We start from the raw sequence: 8,277 nt of genomic DNA, 5'->3' as shown, positions 1-8,277 counted from the left end.
AATGACAATATACCTAGCTGCAAATGTATGTGATAGAAAAACATGGCATCAGTAAAAAAAAAAAAAAATTGATGATGATTATGTAGTAATCATTTTACTAAGCACTTATGGGGGTGGGGCTATACAAAAGAAGTATGAGTGATGAGTGGAGCAAGGAAGTCATGATAGAGATCATCCAGCTAAGTAGAAAAGGCCATATTTTGTAGTAAGGAAAAATGAACTTTCTTTAAAGTGTTAAATGGCATTTATAAGATAGTCCAGAGCTTCTGTACTTTTCAGCTCCCTTCCCTCAAAACTCTTGTGCATAGGCAAGGGAAGGAGGGATTCCATAATTGTGCTCTAAGCAACTGGGATTTATCTTCACAAAATAAACACAAGAATATAGTCTCCCCAAAACCACCCCCAATCAGGATGGTCACACCACCACCTCTAACCCCACAACCCCATTCTAGTTTCTTTGGAGGAACCCATAATACATCAAATTCTTTAAAAATTATTTCCTTAATACTATCAATGATCAGGGGTGGCCAGGTGGCTCAGCGAGTAAGAGCACCGGCTCCAGTGTCAGGATGACCTGGGGATCAAATCTGGGCTCAGATACTTAGTACCACACCCAGAAATAACTGGCCATGTAACCTTGAGCAGGTTACTTAACCCCGATTGCTTTAAAAAAAATACTATCAATGATCTAGGATATGGGTTCCCCATTATTTGAGGTCTTCAAACATTGTTAATGGAATTGGTACTACTGATAATAACAATAATAGCTAACATTAATACAGCACTTTATGAGTTACAAAATGCTTTACATATATTACCTTTCTTGATCCTCAAGCAGAGTGTGAATGAAAACTTGTTGGTCATCATGGAGATTCTTAGTAATGGCCTCTGAAATCCCTTCTAATTCTTAGATTCTGCTTCTATTACAATCACAAAGAAATTAATTAAATAGGTTAAAACTACTAAATATTATTCCAGTGTAAAAATGGATTGTACCCCAGGCAGACCTTATGAAGAACAAACTTCAAAAAGACCTAAATTCGTTAAGATTCAGAAAACAAATTTATCTGGCCAAAGAAATATTTTTGTGCTTATTGCTATGGATATCATCTCAGAAGCTCTAGAAAATGTATTACTATTGAATTTAGAGAAGTACAGATTAATATAGATGGCTGTAAATGGCAATCATATGAAGGTGGAACAAATATAAAAGGCAAGGACAAGGTGGTTAGTTAAGAATTTTAAACCCAAAAAATGAAGTTCAGTTTATTCCTTATACAGTCCATAATTTTAACTGTATGTTGTAAAATGTTGCCAATTTGATTTTGTAATGGAAAAATAAAAACTTTAAGTATTTGGCATCTCTACCCTGCATTTTCTTCAGCTGTAAAAAGAGAGGTTAGACTAACTAATCTCTACGGCCCCTTCCTGCTCTAACAAGCAACAGTTCTATGATACCATGATTGTATCAATACAAAAGTTCTGTGTTTTGGTCACTCTGTGACCTCCAACCATTAGCAAGGATTGCTTAACTCTCTACATCTTAACAAATAGTTTTCAGGAATCACAGCAGTCAAAAAGTTTCATGCCCCTTTAGTTAACCTGTTAAGGACTCTCCAAACTTAGCTAGACTTAGTTCTTGGAAAACAGATACTTAATCCATCACTGGGTAGGCTCATATTTAGAGTCTTTCTAGTTTGGTAGGAAGTTTGTTGGAATAGTCAATAGGATCCCAGTTACCACATCAGAGGATGACATTAGTGGAAGATCAGTTACCTAGAACAGCTAATATTTACCTGGAATGCTTTAAAAGATCTTATTTAAAAATTATTCTCAAACTACTTTCACACATTCATGCACCAGCAAGAGTTACCTCAGTAAAACTTGTAATTTTGAAACTATCATTCATCCGATGATTTTTTTTAAATGAGAGAATCAAACAATGATTTTGTTACAGTATCAAAAGCATGATTTCAAAAAATTCAAACAGATTTGGAAATGTAAGAAGCACTCACAATTTTATTTGCCTAAGTGTCCCAAAGGTATCACATCAGCCAAAACTCCAATACTGTAAGACTAGAAAGACTATCATGCTTTCGATTATAAGAGGACTGGTCTAGGAAAGGACTCTTGGATTCTAATCCTAGCACTGCCATGAATAATTTGTATGACCTTGGGCAACACACTTTACCTTTTTTGTCTCAGTTTCTTCATCTGTAAAATATTTCAGGTGTTAGTAAAACACTGAACAAAAAAAAAATCAAGAATCAGGAAGAAAACCCTACAATTGAATTGTCATTCAAAATTATGGTATTTATTCTAAGAACTTTAAGATTTCATTGGTCTAGGTATGCCCTCCACAAAAAAAAAAAAAAACAGATCAAAATCCCAGGTAGCTGATGGTCTTCAAGATTTGACATGACCAAAAAATTATTCACCTGAAGCTTCTCTCTAGCTAGGTCCTCAGTCAACAATCACAATATCCATCACCATGCCTATACCCAAAGACTTTCCAGATTTTAAGGACCTACCAGAATCTGTGTTGGTCTGATATCACTTTCAAGAACCAACCATCACATCCATTCCCAAGGAATACCAAAGTAAGACTTTTTTTTTTTTGGAAGATGTAATTTAAATATTAAAATTAGAATTTTCCCTTTCTCACAAACTGATATCTAGGAAACAGGATGATATGCTTGCCCAAAGGACTAAATTAATACCATAGATTTAGGGCTGGAAGAGACTTTAGAGACCAAGAGTCCAACCCTCCCTCTTTTTCAGATAAGAAAACTGAAGCTCAGAGTAGTGAAGTGATTTACCCAAAGTCAAGATTTGAACTCAGATCAACTCACCTTAAATGTAGCACTCCAGTCATGACACCAGGCATTGTTATACTAGCTTCAATGAAATAATGTTGGAATGTAGTCAAGAATAGAAGAATGAGGGTTTGTACATCTGAAAAGACACCATGAATGCTTTAATATTCCACCAAATACAGTTTCCAATAGGGAAAAAATAGAAAAAAAGTCAAAGTTTTGAGAGCCAGAGTCTAGATTAATCAATTACTTAACCAACAAACATTTATTAATCTATGTTCTAAACTCTGTGACAGGCATGGTAAATACAAAAATAAAACTGCCCTCCATCTCAAGAGCCTTGCATCTTTTTAGGCGAAATAATAAATGAAACTACAAGTACATGCAAAATACATACGAAGTAAATGCAAGGGAATTTGGGGGCAAAGGAGGCACCAACATCTGAGGAGATGTGGAAAGGCTCCAGGTAAAAGTTAGTGCTATTGAGGAGCTTTGAAGGAAGATGGAAATTCTAATAGAGAAGAAGAGAGAGTGTATTCTAGGCATGAGGAATGAGCAACAACAGAAAGAAAAGACAGTCTATTATACATATGTAAGAAGCAAGACAACATTTGGCCGAATCTTATAGTGCTGAAGGATGGTAAAGGTAGGGAGTAGTCAAGTTGGAGGCAAAAAGGAGTTGATGGGCTTTTTTGAGTAAGGGAACAAGATGCTCAGAGGATACCTGAATAATCATCTGAAATCAATCATAACAATAACAAATACTACTTTCTCCTTCTATGGTTTTAGTCCCCCAAAGGTCCCCAAGAAAATTAATAAAATATATATTAAAATCACTCTTTGCTATGGGATCACATAAGATGAAATAAGTTAAGGCATCTCAAATAATAATAATAGCATGTATACAGGACTTTGAGGTTTGCAAAGTACTTGACTAATACCTTATTTTATCATCACAACACCCCTATGAAGTAGGTGTAATTACCATCTCCATTTTACAGCTGAGGAGGCTGAGGCTTAGAGAGATTAAGTAATGTACCCAGGGCCATACAGTTAGTAAATATCTGGGGTAGGCTTCTATCTCAGGTCTTCCTGAGCCCAATGCTCTACTATTATAGTGCCTGGGTCCTTAAGTGGTCCCCAGACATTATGCTAGAAAGGAGCTTAGAGGGAGGAGTATTAACTGCTAAATCACTAATCCATAAATTCTGACGTTCCTTGGCACTTTTTCCTCTAATGCTCATTTTGGATGCTGGACAATCCATTGAAAGTATAGCACTAAGTTGGTCTCTAATACTAAAGGTTCTCAGAAAGTGTTAAAAATCTTTCCCTCTGTCAGTATTCACAATAGTCATAGAATTCTCAGGTGGAAATCCCCTTTTAGATCACCTAATCCAATGCCTTTATTTTACCCAAAAAGAGGTTGAGGTCCACAGAATTCTGGTCAAGGTCACAAAAGCAATAAGGAAAGGAAGTGGGATTCCAATCCAGTTATACCTTCAAGTCAAGGGAAGTCAACAAGCCAAGCGCTGAGGTTCTGTGCTGTGTCAAATTAGTGCATACATAGCTCTGCAAAATACCCACCATGTGCAAAAACTGTGGCCAAGAGTAAGAGTTCTATATGTCCAGAAAATATGATAATAATAATAATAAGATGAATTAATACACCTGGAGCCACAAAGACCTAAATTCAAATCCAGCTTTAGTCACTGAATAGCTGTGTGACTGCGTAAGTCACTTAACATCTCTTAACCTCAGTTCCTCATCGATAAAATGTAAAGAATAATACCTCTCTCCCTGGGTTTTTGTTAAGTATAAAATGAGATTATATTCATAAAGCTCTTAGACAAGGGAATTGATTTCATGAGTCACCATTCCTAATTGGGAAGTTAACAGGTGCTCCTGCTGTTTCCCCATCATTAACATGAGGAGATAAGTTTGCTTCCAGCACCAAAGCTTGGCTCCTCTGTTACTACAACCTATTCCAGCAAAAAAAAAATTAAATTAAAAAAAAAAAGGAGCTGCTTCTTCACAAGATTGTTGTGAGGGTTAAAGGTGCGACTTTTTTTTGCTGCTATAAGAAGTGGTGGCTGGTGTCAAAGCACTTGTCTAAATGAATTTCAAATTCAATGACCAAGCACCATTTTTTCATATCTGAGCAGCTTGGGTGGGGACCTGCACTAACTGTTCTGAATGTGATTGATGCCTCAGCTGATCAGGCTGGATCTTTCTCACTAATGCTCCATGCTCTGCGAACAACTCTATGCTGGAGGCCAGCGGGGCTGTCTACTACACTGTGATAGTAATGAAGAGAGATATAGGCCTTTACTGTCTTCCAAAACATCAATCCTTCCCCTACAACCCTGGCCAGCCCCACTCAGACCCCAGGCCCTTAAAAAACAGTTAACATTCATTTTTGTTTCCTATAACAGGAAAGGGTCTATTCTGCACAGAAGATTTCCAGTATAATGCAAGAGACATTGACCCCATGACAGGGTTCTAATATAATTCCCTTTTTCCCCCTGTTCTACCAAAATGATTGATGTCGATTTAAATGTTTTATCTGGTGGCTGCTCGTGCAGAAGAGGGGCAGCTGCCCACTGCACAATTATTAAGGGCCTGCATTCTGACTGACTGAACAAGAGGCCCCAGCAGCCCTCTCTGAGCTCTTCCTTCCTCCTGCTGGAGGGCCGCTTAGGCAGGCAAGGGTGTTTCCTGAAAAACACACTTTAATGAATAGCCTGTTTTCTGACAGCTGTAGTTTAATTACTTCTTTTTAAATCTGATTTGTAAATGAGGATCAACCATCCAGTCATCTAATGGGTTGTCATAGATTCTATTTAGCAGAATTTTCATGGAACTAATTTATATTTTAAGGTAGGTGACTGCTCTTTTGGGGAGGAGTTTGTAAGACTTATTTTTAATACCCACAGTTAACTGGTGTACTATATTAATGTCTGTCTTTTAAAACCATGTCCCTTAGAAAAGACACAGCAGAAAATCAAAGACTTGAATTGAATGTGCCAAGTTTTGCATAGTGAAAAATCATTAAGTGCCAGCCTGCTGGATTTCTTGGGCTCTATGGTCTTTATTCAACATAGCTGTATGCTTCCTTCCTCTCAAGATAGGGTAGTTCAGCCTATCTGAATCCCAGAACACCTGAATATTGTGTCCAAAATACGACTCTTGAAATCCTTCCTGGCCTGTCACTTTTCTTTATTACAAACACATTTTTCCTCTTGTCATAGAGCAGGTTTAAACTAATCCAAGGCTGAATCAAGAGTGCCACCAAGTGGCAGCATATAATATAGTTTTAAATGAATTCTTTGTTTTCCAATATACTATGTGCACGTTCGTGTACATATTATGTGTGTATAAACATGCATGTGTAAATGTGAAGTGCATAAGCCCATACATCTCTAGCAACAACTGTGTCACATACATAATTGTATATACATGGAGGGCATCCTGGTATATTTTGTTTTTTTCACTGTTTGCAGCCCTAAAAGGCAAAGACTTATTTGTATTATTTGAAATGTGTGGGGTTTTTATGCCTAAATACTTCCACGGAAAAGTGTATTTCAAGAGTTGATTAGATTCACCAACAAATTTACTACAATGAATGTTTTCAGTGGAAACACTAAAATGCTATCTAGCATTTATCCAATGAGAAAAATTGGATTTAAAAATCCAATTTCTCAGGTTAACTGCAAGGACTGATACTGACACAGAGAAGCATCATGATGAAGTGGACATGAGTGGCAGCATGAGGTGGGGGATGGGAAGCTAGATGGTACAGTGGATGGAGCTCCAGACCTGGAGTCATGAAGACCTGAGTTCAAATCCCACCTTAGACACTAGCTGTATGACCTTAGACAAGTCACTTAACCCTGTTGGACTCAGTTTCCTCATCTGTAAAATAAAATGGAGAAGGAAATGGCAAACCACTCCAATATCTTTGCCAAGAAAACCCCAAATGGGGTCACAAAGAGACAGACATGACTGAAACAACTGAGTAATGACAAATGAGGTAATGGATAGGACACTGGACTTGGAGTAAAGAAGACCTGGGTTCAGATCACACACTAGATAATGAATAGGGAAACAGCCTAGCCTCTGTGCCTTGGTTCTTTCATTTATAAAATCAGCCTTGTAATTGATAGCAATGTGCATATTGTATTCCTAGAAACAGAAACCTAGAAGGGTAGAGAAATTTTGTGGAATTTGTGAAATACCCTGCCAGAAATTTTACATCATTCAGATAGAACATAGGGAGAAAAAAAAAAGCTATAACGCTTTAATCACAACAGCCTTATCCTATAGCACCAACTCCACAATAAAACTTAACTAGACTGTATCTCCTCCATTTCCAAAAGAAGTATGATTTTCTTGAGGAATAAACTCCTACAAGGTAAATAACAAATAGAAAGAAGATAGAAAAGATGCTTATTATGAACTTTTTTTTACCATCCAGGAAGGTGAATCCATCACATTTGTCCCAGTCTCTGATGTGTTTTTAAAGGAGGAAGAAATGGCGCTACAGAGAGAATAAAGATGAGCAAAGCAGCTGAATTAAACCAAGTATACACATTAAGGAGATCTGTCCTAAAGAAAACACAATTGTGAAATCCTTAAGGAATCAATCCACAAGATGCCTGAGAGGGAAATAATAAGGCATGGGAGGGAAAACATCTCAGACCTTATTAAAATAACAACAAAAGGGGATGGACTGCTAGTTTATATGCCTTCTTTTCAAATCTATACCAAATTTTAAATGGATAATCCACATATTCACTGAAGAAATCCTTGATAAGAATATTAGAAGGGAACAGTCTTTTTCAAGAAATATTCTATAATAGACCACATTGCCAGCCCACAGATGACTTAAAGATAAAGAGAATGGAAAATACAGATGTGTTTATTTTTTGTTGACTATGGGGGGGGAAGTAAATGATAAAACACCATATTCTAGGTTTTCTTCTGATAAGATGTCTCTTGTGTATGTATGAAAATTATGTACAATTCCTTGAAAGATGCACCAATGTAGATGACTTTTTTCACTTCTGATTATTAAGTGAGTAATAAAATGCAGAAATGTTTGTTTGCCAAAGACATTTGCCACTGCCATAATGGTTCTAGTATGGAGTCCAAGGTGAATCCTAGTTGAATGAGAACTGGTAATGTCCTTCAGAAGCTCCTCTTTACAGATGACATTGTGCTGGTCACATCAAACCCCAGAATATTGCAGAATCACCTGTATAAGACCCATAACTACTCAAAAAGGTTGTCAACTAAATATATCAGGAAAAAATAAGGGGCTACAAACATCTATCAGACAGGTTAGGTCAGTTCATCAGTGGAGAGAGACAATGAGACAGAGACAGAAATAGAGAGACAGTCAGACAACAAATAGGTAGGAAGGAAGGAAGGAAGGAAGGAAGGAAGGAAGGAAGGAAGGAAG

This window comes from Petaurus breviceps, unplaced genomic scaffold, assembly GCF_028583685.1.
Source record: "Petaurus breviceps papuanus isolate PSGF00001 unplaced genomic scaffold, PetGlider_PUasm1.0 90804, whole genome shotgun sequence".
NCBI classification, from domain to species: Eukaryota; Metazoa; Chordata; class Mammalia; order Diprotodontia; family Petauridae; genus Petaurus; species Petaurus breviceps.
This window is presented reverse-complemented; position numbering follows the sequence as displayed.